The sequence below is a fragment of the Erinaceus europaeus genome, chromosome 12 (genome assembly GCF_950295315.1).
Source record: "Erinaceus europaeus chromosome 12, mEriEur2.1, whole genome shotgun sequence".
Classification (NCBI taxonomy): Eukaryota; Metazoa; Chordata; class Mammalia; order Eulipotyphla; family Erinaceidae; genus Erinaceus; species Erinaceus europaeus.
The window spans coordinates 54,518,015-54,545,171 of record NC_080173.1 but is presented as its reverse complement, the minus strand read 5'-3'; the positions used below and the strand labels follow the sequence as shown (position 1 = coordinate 54,545,171).

General features: G+C 47.8%; 1 long non-coding RNA gene across 2 annotated transcripts in view; it reads left to right on the top strand.

The window, feature by feature from the left end:
- LOC132541955 (uncharacterized) overlaps window positions 1-27,157 on the top strand; it is a 66,254-nt gene that overhangs the window by 32,445 nt on the left and 6,652 nt on the right. The gene's annotated exons all lie outside the window — the stretch shown is intronic.

The following is a 27,157-nucleotide window of genomic DNA, read 5'->3' as shown; positions in this document are numbered from 1 at the left end:
CAATTATCTTTTGGATATCATCAGGCAATACAGTAAGGTGTCAGACTACAAAATTAACATTCAAAAGTCAGTGGCATTCTTCTATACAAACACTAAGAAAAAGTTGAAATCCAGAAATCAATTCCTTTTACTATAGCAACAAAACAATAAAATATCTAGGAATAAACCTAATGAAAGAAGTGAAAGACTTGTATACTGAATATTATGAGTCACTACTCAAGGAAATTGAAAAAGACACAAAAAAGTGGAAAGATATTCCATGTTCATGGGTTGGAAGAATAAACATCATCAAAATGAATATACTACCCAGAGCCATATGCAAATTTAATGCTATCCCCATCAAGATCATAACCACATTTTTTAGGAGAATAGAACAAATGCTACAAATGTTTATCTGGAACCAGAAAAGACCTAGAATTGACAAAATAATCTTGAGAAGAAAGAACAGAACTGGAGGCATCACATTCTCAGATCTCAAATCGTGTTACAGGGCCGTTGTCATCAAAACTGCTTGGTACTGGAACATGAATAGACACACTGACCAGTGGAATAGAACTGAGAGCCAAGAAGGAAGCCCCCACACCTATGGACATCTAATCTTTGACAAAAGTGCCCAGACTATTAAATGGGGAAAGCAGAGTCTCTTCAACAAATGGTGTTGGGAAAAATGGGCTGAAACATGCAGAAGAATGAAAGTGAACCACTATATTTCGTCAAATACAAAAGTAAACTCTAAGTAGATCAAGGACTTGGATGTTAGACCAGAAACTGTCAGATACTTAAAGGAAAATATTGGCAGAACTCTTAAATTTTAAAGACATTTTCAATTAAACGAATCCAATTACAAAGAAGACTAAGGCAAGCATAAACCTACGGGACTACATCAAATTAAAAAGCTTCTGCGGGAGTCGGGCTGTAGTGCAGCGGGCTAAGCGCAGGTGGTGCAAAGCACAAGGACAAGGATCCTGGTTCGAACCCCGGCTCCCCACCTGCAGGGGAGTCGCTTCACAGGCGGTGAAGCAGGTCTTCAGGTGTCTATCTTTCTCTCCCCTTCTCTGTCTTCCCCTCCTCTCTCCATTTCTCTCTGTCCTATCCAACAACGACAACAATAATAACTACAACAATAAAACAACAAGGGCAACAAAAGGGAATAAATAAATAAAATTTTTAAAAAAGCTTCTGCACAGCAAAAGAAACCAGTACCCAAACCAAGAGACCCCTCACAGAATGGGAGAAGATCTTTACATGCCATACATCAGACAAGAGGCTAATAACCAGAATATATAAAGAGCTTGCCAAACTCAACAACAAGAAAACAAATAACCCCATCCAAAAATGGGGGGAGGACATGGACAGAATATTCACCACAGAAGAGATCCAAAAGACTGAGAAACACATGAAAAAATGCTCCAAGTCTTTGTCAGAGAAATGCAAAGAAAGACAACAGTGAGATACCACTTCACTCCTGTGAGAATGTCATACATCAGAAAAGGTAACAGCAGCAAATGCTGGAGAGGTTGTGAGGTCAAAGGAACCCTTCTGCACTGCTGGTGGGAATGTAAATTGGTCCAGTCTTTGTGGAGAACAGTCTGGAGAACTCTCAGAAGGCTAGAAATGGACCTACCCTATGATTCTGCAATTCCTCTCCTGGGGATATACCCTAAGGAACCCAACACACCCATCCAAAAAGATCTGTGTACACGTATGTTCTTGGCAGCACAATTTGTAATAGCCAAAACCTGGAAGCAACCCAGGTGTCCAACAACAGATGAGTGGCTGAGCAAGTTGTGGTATATATACACAATGGAATACTATTCAGCTATAAAAAAAAAATAGTGACTTCACCGTTTTCAGCTGATCTTGGATGGACCTTGAAAAATTCATGTTAAGTGAAATAAGCCAGAAGCAGAAGGATGAATATGGGATGATCTCACTCTCAGGCAGAAGTTGAAAAACAAGATCAGAAAAGAAAACACAAGTAGAACCCGAAATGGAATTGGCGTATTGCACCAAAGTAAAAGACTCTGGGGTGGGTGGGTGGGGAGAATACAGGTCCATGAAGGATGATAAATGACATAGTGGGGGTTGTATTGTTAAATGGGAAACTGGGAAATGTTATGCATGTACAAATGTTGAATGTAAAACATTAATTCCCCAATAAAGAAATAAATTAAAAAAAAAAAAAGAAACAGAAGGATGAATATGGGATAATCTCACTCTCAGGCAGAAGTTGAAAATACAGGTCCAAGAAAGGTGACAGAGGACATAGTGGGGGTTGTATTGTTGTATGGAAAACTGAGAAATGTTATGCATGTACAAACTATTGTATTTACTGTCGAATGTAAAACATTAATTCCCCAATAAAGAAATTAAAAAAAAATACTGGAGTGAATTGGGCTGGGCACACAGTATGGAGTTAGCACATAGGGCTTACACATGAAGGGTACAAGATTTGATCCTCAGCATCACCAGTACCCAGAGCTTAGTGGTACTCTGGTAATAATCAAACAAACAAAACAAAACAACTGAAGTGGAGAATGCAGGAACAGGAAGGAAGGAGAGAAGCAGACATGTGTGGTGGTGGGAACTTTGAGGGGTGGGGCACTGAGGGTCCCCAAGGACAGTAGGGACAAGACTGGGTAAAGGTCCCTCTGTACTCTTCCTTCTTCTTGGAAGCTTGGCTCAAAGGCAGCTACAGGCTTGGGCAGCCATTGGCACCCCCTTGGAGAGAAGCATTGTTCCCTAGGACTGAGGACAGGTATCATGGAGTCAGTACGTCCCTGACTCCTTAGTCTGGAAACTCAGTCTCTGACCTCCTGTTACCCACAGTGCACTGAAGCACACAGTTGTGCAAGGGTCAGGAGGCAAGGCAGCAGGTAGGCTAGGCAGGGGAGATTCTGCTCTCACTAGCTTGGACTCCCCGGAGGCCTTCCCTCCCTGTAGGTACTCTCCTCCTCCACAGTAGTTGCTGGCTGGCTGTAGGAGCTTGTTTGGCCCAAGGGTTCTTCCCCCCCAGTGCCTCCTCCCCTGGGCCTGCTTGCTTAAAACACCAGTCTTACATCAGAGCCAGCCAGGGGCCAGGGGTGGTCTGGAGCACTGCTGAGTCCCCCAAGCTCAGAGAAGGCAGAAAGGCCCCCTGGAAAGAGCCTCACACAGGGAGGTTTTCTGCCTCCAGGGATGTTGGTGCCCATGAGTCTCCAGCAGAAAAGACTGGCTGAGTGCTCATCCAATGGCCCAACTCCAGGAGCACTGTTGAGGAGTGGCGGTACAGAAGTGATCACTCTCTCACTGAATATTCATTGAGTGCCTTCTGCAGGTGGCCCAATCCTGCCTAGGAATAGGGAGGTGGGTGTTGAACCCAGAGATCCAAGAAAAGCCAATCCGGGTAGAGTTCTTGGAGGAGGTGGCAGCAGGGACAAAAAGGGCAGGCTTCTCTGAGGGGTACGGAGGGATCTGCCAGGCCCCCCAGCTGTGAAGCCCGCTGGAGCCCCAGGCAAGCTGCTACTAGATGAGCTCCGCCCCAGGAGGTGGAGGGCTTAGGCCCTGGGAGTGCGGGATGGGGCCAGGGAGCCAGACGGCTTCTTAGAAAGTGGCAGGCAGGTGAGCGGAGCTCCCCAGTGATAATTAAGGAACAAAGGTGCCGAGGAGCACGGGAGCCTGCGCAGGCCTCTGGGGCAGGCGGGCTAATGGGAGCCTGGAGGAGAGGTAATAACAAGCGGAGAACGGAGCAGACAGCCCGGCGTCGCTACGCCCACAAGCCGCCCCCTCACCCTCCTGCGCCAGAACAATAACTAGAGCGCCCAGCTGGGGGGAAACATATGGATGCTGCTCTAGCGAGCTGTTCTTGCTCTGCAGAGAGGCAGCTGCGGGATTTGTAGGGAAGGAAGGAGCCCATGAGCCTTGGGGGTGCGGGGGGGGGGTTAGGAAGAAGGGGACCCCCGGGGAAGGGGCAGAGGCATAGAATTTAGACAGGTGGATCCTCACTGCCAGGGATCCTGTGGGCAAATAAATGGGTGCCTGGGAGGAAATTCTTAAAGGGAGCACCCCTTCCCTCAAATCCTTGTTCTGATGATTGAAAATTTTTTGGAGGGGTCGGGGGTGGTGGATCATGCCCTTAGGAGCACCTAAATGAGGAGAGCTGGGCTCTGGGCCTGCTTTGGCTGGGAAGTACTGTGACTCTGGGCAGGGGGCTCACACCAGGGGTGTCCTCACCTGTTGAAAGGGGAAGGGGTATATGTGCCATTCAGGGAGCTGAGGCAGTTCAGAGGCTGATGTGCAGGGAAGTCCCTGGCACCGAGCAGCCCTCAGTACAGGTTCCCCTGGAAAGGCTGAAATCAGAATCTGTCCTGAAGCCACACACCAGCTTGCTAGGTCCCCTCTCCAAGCCTGCATGTGCAAATGCCACAAAGCCCCATGTTCTGTTTGCCTTCCCCAATCCTCCCCCCAACACACACAGTCACACCTGTGAGCCACACCTGTGGCAGCAGTTTCCAGAACTTCCCTCCCCACAGACTCCCATGTGGTGGCTGCATGATTTTTTCACCCCCAAATAGAGGTCCCCAAAGCCATTCCAATGCCAAGTCACTCTGGAGCATGCCTTCCTGCTAACTGTACAGAGCGCTATCTGTGAGTGAAGAGTGGTGAGCTATGCATACACTTGTGTACACACACCCATGTGCACCTGTAGCATGTGCCTAAATTTTTAGAAATAGGGCTGAGCAAACCTCTGAGTCTAGAGACCATTCAACACGCTCACAGCTCATGGTGGTCTCACCTTTGGTGCATTCTGCTTGCGCATGCATCATCCTACATGTGCTCACAAGTTTGGAACACACCCATTGGTAAGTGTGGCTAATAGTGTATGGTCTCCTTCCTTCCATATGCCAGTATCATCTGTCTAGCACAGTACTGACTCATCTCCCTGAGACTAAGTTTCCCCTGTGTCTCTCCCACTTCTGCTCCAACACACTGGCCTGGCTCCCCGTTGCCTTCTTTTTTCTTTTTTTCCCCTTTTTTTTCCCTCCAGGGTTATTGCTAGGCTCGGTGCCTGTACCATGAATCCACCGCTCCTGGAGGCCATTTCCCCCCCTTTTTGTTGCCCTTGTTGTTGTAGCCTTGTTGTGGCTATTATTACTGCCATTGTTGATGTTGTTCGTTGTTGGACAGGACAGAGAAAGGGAAGACAGAGAGTGAGAGAAAAAGACAGACACCTGCAGACCTGCTTCACCGCCTGTGAAACGACTCCCCTGCAGGTGGGGAGCCGGGGACTCGAACCGGGATCCTTACGCTGGTCCCTGTGCTCTGCGCCACATGCTCCCAACCCACTGCACCACCGCCCGACCCCTCCTTCTAAGATAACAATCTTAGAATTTCGCCTTGCCATTCCTCCCTCAATTCTTTAGTGGCTCCCAAAAGTCAGAGTAGCCACAAAAAGCATCACTGCGGGAGTCGGGCTGTAGTGCAGTGGGCTAAGCGCAGGTGGTGCAAAGCACAAGGACTGGCATAAGGATCCCGGTTCGAACCCCGGCTCCCCACCTGCAGGGGAGTCACTTCACAGGCGGTGAAGCAGGTCAGCAGGTGCCTATCTTTCTCTCCTCCTCTCTGTCTTCCCCTCCTCTCTCCATTTCTCTCTGTCCTATCCAAAAACAACAATAATAATAACTACAACAATAAAAGAACAAGGGCAATAAAAGGGAATAAATAAATAAAACAAATAAAAAAAAATTTTTTTAAAAAGCATCACTGCTACTCACAATCTGGTCCATGAACCCTCTTCACATATTGTTGTCAAGCTTTCCTTTGAGGTTCCTGTGATGAGCCCCATCCTGCCTCTGAGCTTAGTCCTTTTCATTACAGAAAATTATTTGAGTTCCATCTAGTATAGATGACTCAATTCAGAGTAATTTCTGTGGTCTCCAGGAGGTTTTTTAAATTTATTAGTATTTAGTTTATTTTGAAAATAATATTTATTTATTTCTTTTTGTTGCCCTTGTTTTATTGTTGTTGTTATCCATGTCACTGTTGTTGGATAGAACAGAGAGAAATGGAGAGAGGAGGGGAAGACAGAGAGGGGGAAAGATAGACACCTGCAAACCTGCTTCACTGCTTGTGAAGGGACCCTTCCCCCCCCCCAGGTGGGGAGCTGGGGGTTTCAACCGGGATCCTTACGCTGGTCCTTGCGCTTTGGGCCACTTGCACTTAACCACTGCGCTACCGCCTGACTCCCTATTTAGTTTATTTTTAACCAGAGCACAGCTCAGCTCTAGCTTATGGTGGTATAGGGAATGGAACCTGGGACCTCACAGCCTCTGGCATCACCATTATGGTCTCTGTCTCTTCAAGTTCTGGAAGTTTTTTCTGTAATCTCTTTTGCTGCATCCTGCTGCTGCTTTTTAGTATTCCTCTGCCTCTGTGCTCACAAGTGTTTCCTGTTTGAGACTTTGCTCCAAGACAGATTCATAGGGACAAGGTGCTGGAATAGCACGGGTGCTTGAGAATTTGGTGCCCATTACAACTGGTGCCTCTGTAGAGCTGTGTGCAGGTAAGCATATGCCCATGTGTGTGCAGGCCGGTCCCTGTGCATTCTGGGTACACACAGGGACTGCTGGTCCTGGCACAAGCTGGTCTTTCCAGGAGGCCCCATGGCGGCTATGTTTTCTGAAAATATTCGCATACCACTATGCTGAGACTCCAAAACCCTCTGTCGCACTTCCATTTCCCTTCAGACATAGCTGTAGGAGGAATCTGAGGTCCCTTCTCTGTTCTCTGGGATCTCCAGTCTCAACAATAACTCATTTTGTGCTGTGACTGCAGCTAGACCTACTCCCAACCCTCTCCTCTCTCATGGTTATTTTCTCTCTTGCACACACTATTAATACAGGATGAGCCATTGGCTCATTGCTTTTCTCTACTTTCTGTCACTTGTTTAGTTTCTAGAATGTGAGCTCCTGAAGGTAGAGCTTTGTGGCACCTCTGTTCATTTCATTTCCTCCCTATAATCTGTAGCGTGGAAAGAATCCACTCAACCCAACCCACCTCCCACTCCCTGACTATCTCCCTACATCCTGCCCATCCCCTCGTTCCCCAAGCCCAGAGCTGGCAGCTTGGTTTTCCACCAGTCCGCTTGCAAACAGGCCTCTGGGGTCTGTTCAAGTGAGATAGACCTGGGCAAAGACCAAAGGTTCAGCTAGTTTCCCCAAAATGCTTATTTTCTTTTGGACCCAAGTATGATAGGCTTCAGAGTTCAGTGGTGTCCAAGCCTTCCTGGTCCTGACACTCAGACCTCCTGAACCACACAGACCTCTGCCCCCTTCAGAGGCCCCACCCAGCCCTGGAGTCCTACCCAGCCCTGGAGTCCCGCCAAGCCTAGCCCTGCCTCCCAGGTCTGACAGTGTGGTAGGTGCCCACCTGCCTGCTGGGTGAGGGCAGGGCACTCTCTGGGCTGGTACTAGCAGTGTTAGTTGGTATTTGGCTATCTTTTTAAAAATAATTATTTATTTATTCCCTTTTGCTGCCCTTGTTTTTTTATTGTTGTAGTTATTATTGTTATTGATGTCTCATTGTTGGATAGGACAGAGAGAAATGGAGAGAGGAGGGAAAGACAGGGGAAAGAAAGATAGACACCTGCAGACCTGCTTCACCATTTGTGAAGCAACTCCCCTGCAGATAGGGAGCTGGGGCTCGAACCGGGATCCTTATGCCGGTCCTTGCACTTTGCGCCATGTGCGTTTAACCCACTGCGCTACTGCCTGACTCCCAGAACTTTTTTGGCTATCTTAAACAGCGGCCAGAGGTGAAGAAGGCAGGCAAAGAATATTCTGGGACGCTCCACCCCCACCCCTGCCCTGCAGACACCCAGCCAACGGCATTGGAGAGGCAGCGAGAGCCTGGGAGCCTGTGTGGGCCAGGAAATGAGGGACAATGCAGCTGGTCACCTCTAAAATGTGTGGAACCCAGGATAAGAGTGCAAGTAGAAGTTGACAAATACAGATATCAAGTTACTAAACAGATTGTTCTTCCTGTGTCCTTTAATATTGTGCCTTCAGACCTATACAATCAAGAGATTTGCATAAAGCCATGCCTTTTATAGGAATGAATATGTGACCAAAATGCTCCTGTGTGATGGCAAAAATTAAAAGGCAGCATACAACGTGTATCAATATAGTAAAAATAATTACTGAAGTGCTCAGAGAGATAGATGTCTCACCTGATAGGGCACATGTCTTGCATATGTGTGGTCCAGGTTTGAACCCCGGCAACAAGTAGAAGATATTATGGCACCAGGGGAAATTTGATGCTGTGTTGTCTTTTTCTTTTTTAAATATTTTATTTATTTATTTTCCTTTTTGTTGCCCTTGTTTTTATGGTTATTGTAGTTGTTGTTATTGATGTTGTTGTTGCCGGATGGGACAGAGAGAAATGGAGGAGGGGAAGATAGAGAGGGGGAGAGAAAGAGAGACACCTACAGACCTGCTTCATTGCTTGTGAAGCGACTTCCCTGCAAGTGGGGAGCTGGGGGCTCGAACTGGGATCCTTGCGCTTTGCGCCATGTGTGCTAAACCCGCTGCGCTACCTCCTGACCCCCCTGTGCTGTCTTTTTCTATCTTTGCCTGTCTCTCTCTCTCTAGATGAAAAAGCAGCCTGAATTACCAGGTAGAGGTCACACATTACCATGTGTGAAGATCCAGGCCCACAGGAGGAAGAGGGAAATTTTATGAGTGGTGGAACAGTGCTGTAGGTATCTCTCCTCTTGTCTCTCTCCCATCCTCTTTCAAAAAAAGAAAAAAAAAAAAAAAGGGAAAAAATAGTCACCAGGAGTGGTGGAGTTGTATAAGCACAGAATCCCAATAATGACCCTAGCAGCAGCATAATAATAATAATAATAATAAAGAAAAAAAGAGGAGCTGAGTGGTGATGCATGTGGTTGAGTGTGCCTTTATAGTGCACAAGGACCCAGGTTCAGGTCCTTAGTCCCCACCTGCAGGGGGAAGCTTCAAGATCAGTGAAATAGTGCTACAGCTATCTCTCTTTCTCTCTTTCACTCCTTATTCCCCCTCCCTCTCAGTTTCTGTTTCTATCCAATATAAATTAATTAATTAATTAATCTTTAAAAAAAAAAAGAAAAAGCAGCCTGGAACAATGAGATTACATATGCATGAAGCCCTGACGCTGGAAAAGAAAAACAATAGAAATTTCTCACTTATGCTTTTTTAATATTTATTTATTTATTCCCTTTTGTTGCCCTTGTTGTTTTATTGTTATAGTTACTATTGTTGTTGTTATTGATGTCATCGTTGTTGGATAGGACAGAGAGAAATGGAGAGAGGAGGGGAAGACAGAGAGGGGGAGAGAAAGACAGACACCTGCAGACCTGCTTCACCGCTTGTGAAGCGACTCCCCCTCCCCCCCACATATGGGGAGCTGGGAGCACGAACCGGGATCCTTGAGCCAGTCCTTGTGCTTTGCACCACCTATGCTTAACCCACTGCGCTACCGCCAGACTCCCTAACTTATGCTTTTGTAAATATAATTAAATGTGATGTTTCAGTAAAACATAATGGTCTGTAACTCCAATGTTCAGTGCCTACCAAGTTGCCAATATAAATATTCATTCTCTTGAGCCAAAAGGTAGCTCACCTGGCAAAGCATATGCTATGGCATCAAGGGAAGCTCTGTTGTTATGTTGTCCTGTCTCCTCTCTCTGTCTCTATATCTAAAATAAAAAGAATGAAATAGTCCATCAGGGAACAGTGAAGTCACTTATGCATAAGGCCCCCTATACTGAAAAAAGGGGGGCTTCAGTGGCACACCTGGTCAAGCACACACATTACAGTGCACAAGGATCCAGGTTTAAACCACTGGTCTCCCTCTGCAGAGGGGAAGCTTCATAAGTGGTGAAGCAGGGCTGCAGGTGTCTTGCTGTCTCTTTCTCTGTCTACCTCCTCCTCACCCCTCCCACTTTCTGTCTGTCTCTATGCAATAATAGATAAAAATATAATTAAAAATAAAATAATAAAGATTTATTAAAAAAATACCACAGACTCACTTTCAAACACCATGTGTCTCAGAACTACCGTTATACAGAGTAAGGATTATGTAAATTATTTAGTAAACCACCTCTCACCTATGAGGGCACATCTGTTATTTTTTTTTCTTTCTATTTTATTTGATCGGACAGAGCAAGCTTGAGAGAGGTGTCTCCCCTGCAGGTATCCTTGCTCATGGTAATGTGTGTGCTCAGCCAGGTGCACCACCACTCAGACCCCCTATTTTGAATATAGTGCACACTATACTTTTTGGAACTCACAACAAAGCAATGACAGGGTTTTGATTCCACTGATACTAGGAAATTTTGATATAAAAATTGATGGCATTAGCATTGAATATTTTCTTAAAAACAACCAAGTGTGTTGACTGTAAACCGTTAATCTACAATAAAGAAAAAATAATAACTGAGTGCAAGTGTGCTATCGGAGAAGAGACTAGACAAGCACTTCCTTTTATTTGCTCTCCCCTCACCCCCAGCTCTTGATATTGTCCATTCTTGTCTCTGGCTGAGGGCATGCAGAGACAGTTGCTTTTTCTTTCAAGAATTCAGAGCAAGAAGTGTTTCTCCTACATAGACCTGAGGACCCGATGGGTGTTAATCACAAGAACAACTGTTTAAAGTTGTGCGCTCAGGAGCCAGGTGGTGGTGCACCTGGGTGAGTGTGCATGTTACAATATACAAGGATCTGGGTTCAAGCTGCAGGTCCCCACCTGCAGGAGGGGAAGGTTCACAAGTGGTGAAGCTGTGCTGCAGGCGTCTCTGTCTCTCTCCCTCTCTATCTCCCCACTTCCCTCTTGTTTTCTCTGTTTCTATCCAAATAAGTAAATAAAATAAAACAAAATATTAAAAATGAAAAAAATAATAACTGAGAATAAGAAGTATTGGAAAAAAGCTGTTGCCTTCAATGTAGAACAATGGTAGAAACTGCCCCACTCTCCAAAGGGAGGCTGAGTCAACATAATTGCCACCTGAGGAAGACTGGTCCTGAAATTAGTGCAGCCTAGAATGTTCCTAGCTCTGACTGTGGAATGTGAGCTCAGACCAACAGGGATGCAGCAGTTACACAGGCTAAATATGAACAGACATCAGCCCTAGGTCAGACCGAAGGGGTTTACAGTTAACGATATTTATATACTTTTCTCATATTTGGGAGCTGCCCTCATCCAGCTTTCTAGTTCTATTCCAAACTCTGGCACCATCTTCCCAGACAATACTTTTATCCCACCTGCATGTTAGCTATCAGGCTCAGGCAAAAATTAGTAAAATCATGGACCCCTTGGAATATACCTAAAATAGACTTCCTAGCTAGCTTCTTCCAACATAAAGACCTCAATTCTCATCTGATATATTATTACCTTTAGGTTCCTGATTATTGAACAATTTGTTCTGCTTTGTATCTTTTTTTCATATTATTTATTCCTTTTTGTTGCCCTTGTTGTTGTTTTTATTGTTGTAGTTATTGTTGTTATTGATGTCGTCGATATTGGATAGGACAGAGAGAAATGGAGAGAGGAGGGGAAGACAGAGAGGGGAAGAGAAAGATAGACATCTGCAGACCTGCTTCACTGCCTGTGAAGCGACTCCCCTGCAGGTGGGGAGTCGGTGGCTCAAACCGGGATCCTTCTGCTGATCCTTGCGCTTTGTACCACTTGCACTTAACCCACTGCACTACCACCGACTTTCTCTGCTTTATATCTTAATGATTTTCAGCCACCAAGTTGCAGATGGTACCATGACACCTACCTGAGTTCCCTGGGCAGACTACCTCACCACTGTGTCCTGGAACCCCACCTCCCAGAGCCCTACTCCACTAGGGAAAGATGGAAACAGGCTGGGGAGTATGGATTGACCTGCCAATGCCCATGTGTAGTGGAGAAGCAATTACAGAAGCCAGACATCCCACCTTCTGCAGCCCATAAAGATCGTTGGTCCATACTCCCAGAGGAATAAAGAATAGGGAAACTTCCAATAAAGAGGATGGGATATGGAACTCTAGTGGTGGGAATTGTATGGACTTGTACCCGACTTACCCCCACAATCTTGTCAATCATTATTAAATCACTAATAATAATAAAAAATAGTATGTCTATTGTGGCCAGGTGGTGGTGCACCTGGTTGAATGCACATGTTACAATGTGCAAGAACCCAGGTTCGAGCCCCTGGTCTCCACCTGCAAGGGGAAAGCTTTGCAAGTGGTGAAGCAGGGCTGGAGGTGTCTCTCTGTCTCTCTCCCTCTCTATCTTCCCCTTCCTCTTGATTTTTGGCTGTCTCTGTCCAATAAATAAATAAAGATAATAAATAGAATAAAATAAAATGTTGTGTGCTCAACATTTCCGTGTGCAAGGACCCGGGTTCAAGCACCTTGTCTCCACCTGCAGAGGAGAATCCTCACAGGTAGTGAAGCAAGGTTGCAGACATCTCTCTCTTTCTCTCTCCCTTTCTCCACTCTCCACTTTTCTCTATCCTATCAAAAGAAAAGAAAAGATAGAAAGAAGGAAAGGAGAAATAAAGAAAAAAGAAATAAAAGAAGAAAGAAGGAGAGGAAAGGAAAGGAAATGGGAAAAATGGCCACCAGGACCAGTGGATTCATTGTGCAGGCACAGAACCCCAGCTAACCCTGGTGGCAATAAAATAAAGACAGAAGGAAAGAGAGTAAGTAAGCTGTGGACTCAGTACCAGGTCCTGAAGGCCCTAGGTATCAAAGGTGAATGCACAAATCTGGCACTGTTGTTATATTTATGTGCATTTATTTATACCTTAAAGATTTAATCATGTATTGATGAAAGAGAGAACCAGAAGGGCTGGGGACACAGGATAATGTTTATGCAAAAGACTCTCATGTCTGAGGCTCTAAGGTCCCAGGTTCAATCCTCAGCCCCACCATAAGCCAGAGTTGAGCAGTGCTCTGGTTTATGCCTCTGTCTCTCATTAAAATAAATAAAATATTTAATGAGAGAGAGAGAGAGAGAGAGAGAGAGAGAGAGAACCAGAGCACCATCCCGGCAGAGGAGATGCTAGGGATCAAATTCAGGATCACATGCTTGCATATCTGTTCCTCTACCCACTGTGCCACCTCCGGGGCCACTGTGTCTATATTTGGAGGAACTTGTAGCAGAGTCAAGAGCAGTACTGCATTGAATGGTGTTAATCAAAGAAAGAGAAGCTCCAGAGCATAGATTAAAGGAGAGTGACATATTCAGGAGACTTTTAATAGAGACTGTTAAAATAATTTCTGGGTGACAAAAGATATATAGAACAGAGAAGTGAGTGTAGATATAGAAACAAGCAAGGTGGGAGCCAGGCAGTAGCGCAGCAGGTTAAGCAGCGCAGGTGGCACAAAGCGCAAGGACAGGCACAAAGATCCCGGTTCGAGCCCCTGGCTCCCCACCTGCAGGGGAGTCGCTTCACAGGCGGTGAAGCAGGCCTGCAGGTGTCTATCTTTCTCTCCCCCGCTCTGTCTTCCCCTCCTCTCTCAATTTCTCTCTGTCCTATCCAACAACAATGACAGCAATAACAACAATAACAATGATAAACAACAAGGGCAACAAAAGGGACTAAATAACTATTTAAAAAAGTAAAAAAAAAAAAAAAAAAAAGAAGCAAGGTTAAGAGAGTTACTAGAAAGCAAGACAGTTCCTTCTCTTTTCTACTTTTATCTCTAGAACCTTCTCTCCAAGTATGGAAAAATATTTAGTTATACAGTCAAAATAAGAGAAATTCAGGATCAAGAACAAAATTTTTTAAAATTTTTCATTATCCTTATTTATTGGACAGAAACAGCCATAAATTGAGAGGAAGGGGTAGAGAGGGAGAAAGAGAGAGAGACACCTGCAGCCTTGCTTCACCACTTATGAAGCTTTCCCCCTGCAGGTGGGGACCAGGGATTAAAACCTGGGTCTTTGCACACTGTAATGTGTGGGCTCAAACATGTACAGCACCACCTGGCTCCCTCAAGGGCAAAAAGTGACAGAGATCCACAATGTCCTGAGGTAGCTGATACAGTCCCACAACTAGCCAATGACTATCCAAAGGTAGGGGCTTCTCTCCTCACAGAAGGAAATGTCTTTAGGACCAAGAGAAACCCAAATGAGACTTCCTGGGAGCACTGCTCAGAACCAGTACAAGGTAGGGGCCAGGCTAGGGCTAGGAAGGAGCACTCAGCCCCAGAAGCCATCCTCAGGCAGGGCCAGCTTGGTCTGGAGCCCGAGTGCCTGGAGGCATTGGGCTGGACGAGATGACCTCACAGGGAACCCTTCCAACTCCAGGCTCCTTGCCCTGCTCCCAAGGGCTAAAACTCCACCCGCGTCCTCCACACTCCACCATGTCTACACCTGGCAACCTCTGCAGATGGTTATCTCCCCTCCCCCACCCCACGCCTCCTCCACCACCCGCCTGTCCGTCTGCCAACAGCCCCACTCCTGGCCTTTCATCTCATGCCACAATAGCCGGCCACTATGCTGCAATCCCCTGCCCCCAGTGGCCCAGCTCCTCAGCCTCTCATGTGGGTCCTGCAGGGCTGGACACCTGGGTCCCCAAGGCTGGGAGGCTGGGAAGGATGCATGTGACACTTTGATGAGCAGAAAGGCTGGACCAATGGCTCTGAGTTACCCTCTAGGGCTTGTTGTGGTGGGAAATATGGGTGAGACAGAAAGGCTGCTCCTCCTCCAAGGTAAGCTGAGGTCGAGGCCTATCTTGGCCGTCCCCCTGCTTCCAGCAGAAAAGATCAGAAGCCACACCCAGCAGGGAGTAAGGTGCAGAGGCTCTATCCAGAAATCACCCCACTAGTACCCCCCAATCTCAGGCACCCTCTGGACACAGACAAGTAGGACTGATCTGAATTTTGTGGGCTACCAGGAGCCATGTCAGGATGTGGGGTGCTTTCTGCAGGGCTGGGAGATGGTGGTGAGGCCAGACCGTGCTCTCCCTGCTCCACCGCATGAGTGAGTTACAGCCTGTTGCTGCATCCACCCAGGTGACGGTCCTGTAGTCCTACCTCATTTCTGAAGAGACAGCAACAGTCTCTTCACTGAGCACCTCCGGCATTATGGGAGCACCAACGCACTGTCCTCACCCTCAACAAAGACACTGAATGAACATCAAGTGGAAGGGGTATTTCTGGAAGCTCTTTCCTCAGGTGCCCAGAGGAAGCTGAACTGAACAAGAGCCTAGACAGGTGGCAGGAATCAGGGAAGAGAGGTTCACCGCAACAGGGAGGAGGGGTGGGTGAGAATAGCTGCCATCGCTCAGGGCAGGAAGGAAAGTGGATGCACTGGCTGCCAGACCCAAAGGGGCTGAGAGAACGTGTGAACATGTATGAGCTCAGGTTGGTTGGGCAGGAGTACCCTGGGAGAGGGGGTAGGTTTGTATTTTGTACCGCATGGTTGAAACTCATGCAAAGATGTACTCCTCTATTGCCTGTGGAATTAGAAAATGTAATAAGTGTGATCTGGGAGGTGGTGCAATGGGTAAAGCACTGAACTCTTAAGGTCCTGAGTTCAACCCCTGGCAGCACATGTACCATTGTGATGCCTGGTTCTTTCTCTCCTATCATTCTCATTAATAGATAAATAAAATATTTTTTAAAAATGTAATAAATGGTGAAATCAAAATAGATTGTTGAGTTTTGATAACAGTCCTATAAAGATGTGGGTGTCCCAGCTGGCATCAGGTACACAGGTGACAGTCTACTAATAGCAGAGGGAGTGGGGTGAGGCCATGCAGGGACTCTCTGTTCTGTCATATCAACTTTTCTACACACCTAAAATCATTCCAACACAATCAAAAGTAAAACAGGTATTGAAAAATATAGCAAAGATTCTTCCTCCCAAAGTTCCTCAAAGGGCCACCTCTAAGGTCTGTTTGCTGGCCCAGGAGGTGGAGCAGTGGGTAAGCCTGAGGCTCAGAGTTGAATCCCCAACACTGCATATGTGAGAATCGTGTTCTGATTCTCTCTCTCCCTCTCACCTGCTTTCTAATTAATAAAATAAGTATCTCAGGAGTTGGTGTAGTAGTTAAAACATTGTGCTCTCAAGTCTGAGGTCCTGAATTGATCCCTGGCATCACATGTGCTATAGTAATCCTCTGGTTCTTTTCTTTTTCATAAATAAATAATTTTTAATAATAATAATAAAATAAAATAATTTTAAAGGGATTTTCCCCACCTTCAAGCCTCATAACAAAATAGAAATCAAAACACCCACTTTCTTTTTTTATTTATTTTTAAAAATATTTATTTATTCCCTTTTGTTGCCTTGTTTTCTTTGTTGTTGTAGTTATTATTGCTGTTATTTTTTTTATTGGATAGAGACTGTCAGAAATCAAGATGAAAGGGAGGGATAGAGAGGGTGAGAGACAGAGAGACACACCTGCAGCACTGTTTCACCACTTGTGAAGCTTTCCTCCTGCAGGTGGGGACTGGGGGCTCGAACCTGGGTCTTTGAGTACTGTAACATGTGCATTCAACCAGGTGTGCCACAACCCGGCCCTTGTTGTTGTAATTGATGTTGTTGCTGTTGGATAGGACAGAGAGAAATGGAGAGAGGAGGGGAAGACAGAGAGGGAGAGAAAGATAGACACCTACAGACTTGCTTCACCGCCTGTAAAGCGACTCCCCTGCAGGTGGGGAGCCAGGGCCTCAAACCGGGATCCTTACGCCGGTCCTTACGCTTTGTGCCACCTGTGCTTAACCCACTGTGCTACCGCCCGACTCCCAAAACACCCACTGTCTGATTAACTTAAAAAAACAGTGGTCCAGGAGGTGTTTCAGTGATAAAGCTTTGGACTCTCAAGCACGAGGTCCTGAGTTCGATCTCTAGCAGCACATGTGCCAGAGTGATGTCTGGTTCTTTCTCTCTCCTCCTATCTTTCTCATTAATAAATAAATAAAAATATTTTAAAAAAAATAAAAAAGAAAATCTTATGGCCCTGCCACACTGGTGACCAATGTTGGCCTGACAGAGTGGGTGGGGAGGGATCCAGAGCAAGCCAAGGACATGAGAGGGGAGAGGGGCCTTTTGCAGAGCACAACTGAGGGGGAGGCTCTTAGTGACTGATGACTAGGCATCAGGAAGCTTTGACAGGACCCGGCAGTCTCAGACAAAGGGCAAGTTGGAAAGGTAAACAGACAAGCCAATATGGCAGCAGTAGGGCTATGACAGCAGAATGAGGAGTTATCAAAGCACGAAAATAGGAATCCAGACCCAGGCCTCGAATGCTGAAGGGTAAGGTGGAGCTACAGGGAGAAGGGACAAGAACTTTCTGAGGGCCTGCACAGAGCTCCTTCTGGCTGAAGTGTTCAGTGGAGGGGACACTGGGCTAGAAGTACAGACTACTTACTCACTGTATCCTTGGGCAAGCCCCTTAGATTTGTAGGGCTTCAGTTTCCTCATCCATAAACTGCAGCTTATCGCCTCATCTGCCCTGCATGCCTCACAGAGGTGCTGTGAGCATCATATGAGGCATTCTTGGTGGAAGGGCCTGGCACAGGGCACAGTCACTCTGGGAACATGAACCTCATGTCCACGAGGAAATGACAGGGAGTTCCCTCCTCTGCCCAGAGCCCAAGTCAGGTCTGGCCTTGTCTAGCCCTGGATGCCAACCTCAAAGTTGCTGCCCATAGGAGCTGTGTCCTCTACATGCTTGCTGGAGGCAGATGCCAGGCCTGCCTGGGCCCCCGGAAGATAGGCTGGAGTCCCCCACCATGGGTGGGGGCGGGCAGCTGGGGCCTGGGAGAGCAGGCTGCCAGGGATGGGAAGATGCTGAGGTGGAGATGGAGGTATCTGTGAGGGCCCAAGCCCAGGGGGGAAAAAATTCTTGCTGGAGCTGTATAATTAAAATCCTATTAAGCGGCGCCTGGCAGTCTCCCATCAACCCCCACCGAGGCTCCATGCTGAACCTTCAGAGCAGCTGCAGCACCCTGTTCTCCAGGCACCGGCATGGGGTTGGCTTTGCTTAGAGAGAGCTGGGGGCCAGGATGCGACTGGCCTTAGGCAGAGCCAGGGTGGGCCATGAAGGCACAGGGGAGGGGGAGTGCGGTTGGGGCTCTGGGCCAGGCCTGCCTTTGGGCCAAGCATCCCTTCCATCCTTCCCTCTGCCTGGAAGTTTCTGCATTCTCCCTCCACTCTCCTTAGCCCCTCTGCCTGCCACTGAGGCCCCTCTTTCTGTCTTGCCATTCTCCCCATCTGCCCTATTTTTGCTAGATTGCACAGGCCCTTTGGGGATCTTTTCAGAGCCCTGCACTGTCCCCTCCCAATCCTAGTCCTTCTACCTCAGGAGTGTCATCCTTCTGGTGCTCTCCCTTCTCCTAAGCACCCCCTCACCCCCTTTCTCCTTCTCTCTTTAGGTTCTAGGCCTCTTTTCCATTACAACCTGCCAAGACTCCCCAGCTCTAACTCTAACACCTTCTGCTGTGCACCTTAGCCCTTCGATATTCATTTGGCCTCCACTCTGTTTGCCTTTCCCTGTGTCACTACCCAGAGTTCCCTGGTGTCTTGCCTCCCCCGTAAGATGGGTTACTGCTTCTCCCACCACTCTGGAGTGCTCCCTGAAAGCAGAGTTGCAAACCCTATGAATGCTGTGAGCTTGAGATCCACTGGACTCCCTTCAGGAGGGGCCATTCACAGAGGCATGGTTTCCTGTCAAACAGCAGAGTTCTGGACAAGAAGAGGGGGTTCTGGACCTTAGGGTGCCTCACTAATTCTCTCTCCTTTTCTCTTTTTATTTCCATTTTATTTGAAAGGACAGAGAAAAATTTAGATGGGAAGAGGAAGAGAGAGAAATAGAAAGGGAGAGCAAAAGATAAACACCTGCAAACCTGTTTCACCATCTGTGAAGTTTCCCTCCTTAGGTAGGGAGTAGGGGCTCAAACCTGGGTCCTTGCACATGGTAATGTGTGCACTCAACTAAGTGTGTCACTGTCCAGCACCTCTCCCTTATTCTTTGTCAGTGGTCTTGGGATGTATTCAGAAGCTGGGCAAGGACGTAGGTCATGAGCAGGGATTGAGGGATGGAGAGGCAGGCTGGACCCTGAAGAGTGGATTCAGACCCCCACTTGCCAGTTTCTAAGCCTGATCCAGCTCCCCTTCTTGAAGGAACAATAGGCTTGGATGCTCTAATTCCCTCTCTAAAATATCCTATTCCAACCCTTCCCCCTTGCTGCTAGCCCCAGATTAACCTGCCCCCCCCCCCCCGCAGACTACAGCATGCCAGCCTTTGAGGTGGGCTGGCTCTGCCTCCCCTCTCTGTCATTGCTGACCACAGGATGGAAGATTTTATGTAGCTTCAGTGGGTCTGTCCCCTGATACCACACCAGGCTGATCTCAAACCACCTAGGAGTCTTCTCCTGATTCACCAAAACCTCTAGAGAAAGGATTTCACTCCCTTTTCAGAACTTCTTTCAGATCCCAAAGGGCTGTAGAGACTGTGGTGCTCTGCCCTAGGACCTTTGCAGTCAGATTCTATATCTTTCATAGGTCCCTGGGCAGTTGGGCTCCCCTCAACCATCTAGAGAAGCCAGCCCCTTCCCACAGGTTCCTGATTCCATGTGAACAAAGAAAGGAGGGACTGGGTGGTGGTGTACCTGGTTGAGTGCACACATTACCATGGTTCAAGCCCCTGGTTCTCACCTGCAGGGAGAAAGCTTCATGAATACTGATGTAGTGCTGAAGATCTCTCTCTCCCCCCTTTCCCTTTAATTCTTTCTTATCAAATAAAATAAAGGGGAAATGGCTGTGGGGAGCAATGGATTCGCTGTGCAAGCACTGAGCCCAAGTGATAACCCTGGTGGCAACAGAGAGACCAAATGGAGTGTAACTCTCCTTGCTGTGTGAGGCAGAGTGACATAGGAAGGGGAACACACGCTCTAGACCCTAACCCCAAACTCTCCAGCAGTAGCCCAGAAGGCAAGGCTTCTGAGTTCTGCCTTGGGCAGCTACCACACCCCTGAGGGATGCCATTCGCAGACCCTTAGCCAGGTGGCAGGTCATAGAGACAAGATGTGTTCTCTATCAATTGCACCAGCTCCTTGTTCATGTCATTCAGGGAAGAGATGAAACCAAACATGGGAAGCAAAGGCAGCTCAACAAAGAAATGCAGAGACTGAATTGAAAGAAGCATGCAGGAAAGTCAGCTCCACTCTAGAGGTTCCAGGACTGGGGAAGTATAGGCTCTATAGAAGAAGTGGGAGAGGGGAGTCGGGCCGTCGTGCAGCGGGTTAAGCGCACATGGTGCAAAGCACAAGGACCGGCGTAAGGATCCCGGTTTGAGCCCCGGGCTCCCCACCTACAGGAGAGTCGCTTCACAAGCAGTGAAGCAGGTCTGCAGGTGTCTGTCTTTCTCTCCCCCTCTCCGTCTTCCCCTCCTCTCTCCATTTCTCTCTGTCCTATCTAACAACGAAGACATCAATAACAACAACAATAACTACAACAACAATAAAAAAAAACAAGGGCAGCAAAAGGGAAAATAAATAAATATTAAAAAAGAAGAAGAAGTGGGAGGTTCCTTCTGCCTTAGGGTTTAAGAAGGCAATAAATTGTTATTGCTATAATCATATTATTTGGCAATTGGGTTAACTTTGAAAAATCCTTTCGTTAGGGTTTGCTGTATCATACACAACCTCACCATAATTTATATCCTTTGATATTATTTGTATATAGCTGTGCCACTGGTTGCTTCTGTTCTCCCTAGTCTAAGCTTTTTTATTTTAGGTCTTATTTGTTTATTCCCTTTTGTTGCCCTTGTTGTTTTATTGTTGTAGTTACTATTGATGTCATTGTTGTTGGATAGGACGGAGAGAAATGGAGAGAAGAGGGAAAGAGAGAGGGGGAGAGAAAGATAGACACCTGCAGACCTGCTTCACCGCTTGTGAAGCGACTCCCCTGCAGGTGGGGAGCTGGGGGTTTCAACCGGGATCCTTATGCTGGTCCTTGTGCTTTGTGCCACCTGCACTTAATTTGCTGCACTACCGCCCAACTCCTGGTCTAAGCTTTTAAGAGAGTCAGCATATCAAAGACTCAGCCTATGGTCTGTGCATTAAAAAGTTTGAGACATTCAGTCAATTTTTCCCCCTCTTGTATTAATTAAATAGTGATTTATATGACTACAGATTAATAGGAGTGTATATAAACACCATTCCCACCACCAAAAGACTATGTCCCATTCCACTCCCCCACCCCACCCCCACCTGCCCCATGAAGCTGAACATGATGCCAACCAGACTTCCCTGGACAGACAACCCCACCAATGTGTCCTGGAGCTCTGCTTCCCCAGAACCCTGCCCCACTAGGGAAAGAGAGAGGCAGGCTGGGAGTATGTTTCGACCTGTCAATACCCATGTTCAGCGGGGAAGCAATTACAGATGCCAGACCTTCCACCTTCTGCATCCCAAAATGACCTTGGGTCCATACTCCCAGAGGATTAAAGAATAGGAAAGCTGGATGTGAGGGCGATCTGGCTGCGACATCTGTCACCCCATTGATCGCCAGGGTTGATTCAGCTGATCTGCCTGGCTAGGCGGGTGTCCCCTTCCTCCCTCACCACTCCATGTGCGTCCCTCCCGAAGCTGCGCGCTCGGTCGAAGAGGATGGCCTTCCCCTAATAAAGACGGACTGGTCTTTGGTCAAGGGTATATGAGTAGCTGCGCTCCCCTGCTAGAACCTCCAAACAAGCTCTCAAGAATAGGAAAGCTATCAGGGGAGGGGATGGGGTATGGAGTTCTGGTGGTGAGAATTGTGTGGAGTTGTACCCCTCTTAGCCTGTAGTTTTGTCAATGTTTCTTTTTTATAAATAAAAAAAGAAAGAAATGCAGAAACTGTTTAGATTTGTGCAGCAGATTGATATAAATAGAACAAATGAACAAAAGAAAGGCAGGGTTATTTGTGGGACCAAGTGACTGTCTGAGTATAGATTTGATGCCGTGTGCAAGCTGGAAGAGACTTAGTGCAACTGAGATCCAGGGAGGAAGGATCACTACATGGCCACATAGGCAGGCAGGTCCAACACTGGCACTAGGCACAGGGCTCTGGCCACCAGACCAGGTGGAAGGAGCTGAGTCTTGGGCAGGAGGTGAGGAGAATATTGTCCCAAATCCCACGGGTGATCAATGGATAATAGCCCAGGTTGCAAGATAAAACTTCTACCATGGGAGTCGGGCTGTAGCGCAGCGGGTTAAGCGCAGGTGGCGCAAAGCACAAGGACCGGCATAAGGATCCTGGTTCAAACCCCGGCTCCCCACCTGCAGGGGAGTCGCTTCACAGGCGGTGAAGCAGGTCTGCAGGTGTCTATCTTTCTCTCCTCCTCTCTGTCTTCCCCTCCTCTCTCCATTTCTCTCTGTCCTATCCAACAACGACGACGACAACAATAATAACTACAACAATAAAACAACAAGGGCAACAAAAGGGAATAAATAAATAAATAAAATAAATATTAAAAAAAAGATTTAAAAAAAAAAACTTCTACCATATTTCACAAAGTGCTCAGCCAGCCCCAGCACACTCACCCCTGCCTTACAGAGCCTCCCTTTCTCCAGGCACAAGTGGGCAGCACCCACTGGCAGCTAGAAAAGGCTCAGTGACCATAGCTAAGGACAGACTTGAGCAGGGCATCTGCCGATCACTAATGAAGAAGAGGTTCTTTCTGGCACTGGGAGAGGGAACAAGGAGTCGGAGCACCAAGAGACAGAAGGCCTCTTCTACACCCTCTAGTTCCCCATGCGAGTCTCCTGAGTTGTCCATTGACACACCGGTTGCCACAGCCTGGGCTCCTTTTTCGCTAGCAACACCATTGTTTAGGTCTTCTCACTGACAAGCTGAGGAGACACAGGTTCAGAGAAAGGCAGTGATGCGTCACTGAGGCACATACAACCATGCTCCATGCATTCTGTCTTCTTCAAGTCATTTACTTCATCCAGTACTGGGCCTAAACAAGGAATTCTAGGGCAAACCAGTCCTGAGAGCCACAGCATGTGCAGAAAGGAGGAAGAGGACCTCTCCTCCCCACAGTGCTCCCAAAGCTGAGTTCCTCCCAGCTGCCAATGGTGGCTGCATGCCTGGTCCAGAGCTGCAGTGGCTACACTCCCTGTGAGGACAAAGCCCAGGAGCCTTTGAGTCTATGCCTATCACAGTGGAGGGGGACATGTCTGAGAAGGCCCTCACCCAGCAAGGGGTCAGAGTAGCAGCTTGCTTATTAGCTAGGTGCTTGTCTCAGAGGCCTGTGTCTACCAAGAGGCACAACTCTTCCAGAAGTCTGCTCTCCACATTTCTTCTCCTTTGGCCTCTGACCCCCTATTTCTTGCTGCAACTCAGCCCTGTGCCTTCAGGAAGTGGTCAGCCCCCCAGAGCAGCTAGGTCTCTCTCTTCCACCATAGGCACCAGACCCCATGTGTCCACAGGAGAGGTAAAAAAAAAAAATTACCATAAGGTCTTGGCCTTTGGGGAGGCGATGGGTTTGTAAGCACTGCACTTTCACCACTCAGACCCCAACTGCTTACCTCTCTCTCTGGCCCCCCTCTCCTAATCTTCCCACCCCCAAGCTTTTCTTCTCTCTCTTCCCTTGGTTTCATTGGCTGTGTTCTCTGGGTTCTCTGTTTTTCCCTCTGTCCTGCAGAGTCCTAATTAAACAAAACATTCCCTTCCCTGGACACCCCAGCGCCCAATCTGGGTAAAGGATATTGTCCCTTTTCCACGTGTGTGTGGTAGGTGTCTCAAAGACCTGGGCTCACTAGGCCTTCATTGTCAAAGTCAAACAAGGTCAAAGACACTGGCCTTACTCCCAGACCCTGGCAGGGAGGTCCCTGCCTCTCCCAGAAGGGAAGGGAACAATGCAGACTTTCTGGTTGACCCCCAGGGCAGGGTGGCCAGCTGACAGCATCAGCTCCAAGCCTTCCTGGGTCTACTGGAGTCAGCACCCTCTACCACCAGCCCCACCTAGCCCAGCCCTTCTTGGGGTGACAGCATCTTCCCAGACCAACAAGGTGATGAGCGAGAGGGTGGGGGGTCCCTCCACTCCCCAAGCTTCATTACCTAAAGTGCTACCACCCCGACTCTGGACTAATTGGGGGGGGCTCATTTGCATTTTGCCTGAGTGTGATTTCAGAGAGGTGCCCTACCCACCCCATCCCAGGGGATCCATAGTTGTCTGCCCAAAACCCCTGGGGAAGAGAGGAGGGCTGGGGAAAGGCAGGAAGCAGGAATGGTCACAGGAAGATTCCCCTACCTTGCCCCCCCCATCATTTCTCCCTGGAAGGGAGTCTTGGCAGGATACCCAAACCTTGTGCCAGTCCTGGCTCAGGGACCAGGGTGGGGATGCAGGGGGTGACGTCCTCCACCTCCCCAGTCTCAGTTTCCTCATCTGTAAACTGGGGCTAATGACACTTAACGAGCGAGGGGTGTGGGGGGCATGTAATTAGCTCCTGCTGGCTCTGGGCTTTGAAGTGGGATGGGGGGGGTACCTGGGCAGGGTGCAGGCAGGACAGAGCTAGAGACCTGAGAATACTGGCCTACAGGGTTGGGGGAAGCAGGTCCCAGGGTCCCTCTCTGATCTGGAGAAGATAAGACAGACTGAGATTATACACCTAAGGGTGGCAGACTGGAGGGCAGGGACTAGACATGTAGATCCCAGACCTGGGACAATGAGAGGCCCAAATGTAAATCGAAAAAGCCTCAGTCACTTAAGAAAGGGGCTGGCAGCCCACCCCTTCCTGATGCAGGGGCTGCCTAATCAGAGTTGGGGGTCCAAACCAGGAACTCTCAACACTGCTTCTATCCCAGCAGCCACAGGGGTCTGGCCATACCTGGGCACGCACACAGAGCACGCACACAGGACCACAGTGTATAGGCTCATGGGAAATGCGTGATGAGGTTCCACAAACTAGGGGTAGTAGGAGGGTGGTTATGGGGACTAAGCCCAAGGAGGTGAGGACAGGAGGGAGGGAGCACCACCTCCCACACCCTCAGCCTTTCCGCTTGCCCCACGACGTCAGGGCTGAGTCACTGGGAGAGGCCGATGTCCAGCAGGGGTGGGAGGGCTCTGGGGACCAAGTCTGGACACCCTCCCAGGCAAGGCAATGTGTGGGGCACCTTTGGCCGGGCTGACATATTCCAAAGATGATGGCTTGAGCCAACCATCCACAGTCCAGCCTCCCACGCCTGGTGGGTGGAAACTTGGATGGATCTGGAAGGCCCCAAAGGGCCATCTGGGGAAGGTCAGGCTTTCATCTCTGGAGTTGTCCTGTCTTAAGATTGATTTACAGTGAAATCATTCAAAATACACCAAAATATAAAGGAAAGTCCTTCTTGATGTCAACCTATGTATATCTTCTTGTGGCAAGACCCATGGGAACATCAGTTAGGGAAAAGACAAAGCAGTCACTTTTCTACCTGGGACACCTCTCTGCCCCTCCCAATCCACACACTTTCTTTTTTACTTATGTATTTTTTTTATTTATTTATTTCCTTTTGTTGCCCTAGTTGTTTTATTGTTGTAAATATTGTTGTTGTTGTTGTTGTTGTTGTTGTTGATGATGTCATCATTGTTGGATAGGACAAAGAGAAATGGAGAGAGGAGGGGAAGACAAAGAGGGGAAATGACAGACACTTGCAGACCTGCTTCATCACTTGTGAAGAAACTCCCCTGCAGGTGGGGAGCCAGGGCTGGAACCAGGATCCTTACACCGGTCCTTGCACTTTGTGCCACCTGCGCTTAACCCGCTGTACTACCGCCCAACTCTACTATACACACTTTATTTGTCCATTTCCTTTTCTGTTTTCCCAGAGGTGGTTTATGGGAGTAATAGAGATTGGCCAATTTCCACTACTGCACAAATCCTAAAGCCACCTGGATTAACTTCCCAATGATTTGGTTGAGTCTTAGAACCAAGAAAAGAAGAAGTTGGTTTCCTAAACAGAAAGAAATGGGGGTCAGGAGATAGCTCACCCAGTAGAACACACATTTTACCATGTGTGAGGTCCTGAATTCAAGTCCCCTGGCTGCTGCAAGGGAGCATCATGAAAAGGGGAGCTTCATGAGTGATGGAGAAGTGGTGTGGTGTTATGGTGCTATGGTATCTCTCCTTCTCTTTCTATCTTTCCTTGTGTCTTTTACTCTCTTTTTTTTAAATTTTTTATCTTTATTTTATTTACTTGATAGAGACAGCCAGAAATCGTAAGGGAAGGGGGTGATAGAGAGGGAGAGACAGAGAGACATCTGCAGCACTGCTTCACCACTTGCAAAGCTTTTACCCTTCAGGTGGGGACTGGGGGCTCGAACCTGGGTCCTTGTGCACTGTAACATGTGCGCTCAACCAGGTGTGCCACCACCCGGTCCCCTGTCTTTTACTCTCTATCTGGGAGGCAAGGAAGTCCATTGGGGATGATGGAATTGCACAGGTACAAAGCCCCAGAGAAGTCCTAGCAACAAAAGAAACATCTGTTCATTCATTCATCATTCACTCTACAAATGTTCATTAATACCTACTAGATGCCAAGCACTGTTGTAAACATGGGAGCCCAGCAGGGAAGAAGAAAGATAGGGCTTTTCCCTGGAAGACTCCATTCCTGGCCATATGAACTGTGTGGGCAAGGAGTCATAGCCTTTCAGAGGGATGGGGGCTGTTTTCAGAGTGGTCTCAGAGACAGGAGGAATTCAGTTGTCTTGCAATGCTGTAGGTAGAGAATCCACTTGCCATAAATTCCATAGACTCCCTGGTACCTACCTAGTTGAGTGGGTCGAGTGCACACATTATCATGTATAAGGACCCAGGTTCAAACCCCTGGTCCCCACTTTCTGAGGGAAAGCTTCATGGGCACTGAATGTGTCTCTATTTCTCTCTTCCTCTCTCCCTCTGTCCTATCAAATAAGAGAAAATAAAAAGGAAAAAATATGGTCACTGGGAATGATGGAATCATTGAGGCACAGCCCCAACAATAACCTTAGTGTCAGGAAGGAAGGAAGGAAGGAAGGAAGGAAGGAAGGAAGGAAGGGAAGGAGGGAAGGAGGGAGGGAGGGAGGTTGAGAGGCAAAGAGAGAGAGAGAAGGAAAGGAGCAGAGAACAGAAGAGAAGACAGGAGAGGAGAGGAAAGGAGAGGAGAGGAGGGGAGGGGAAGGGAGGAGAGGGAA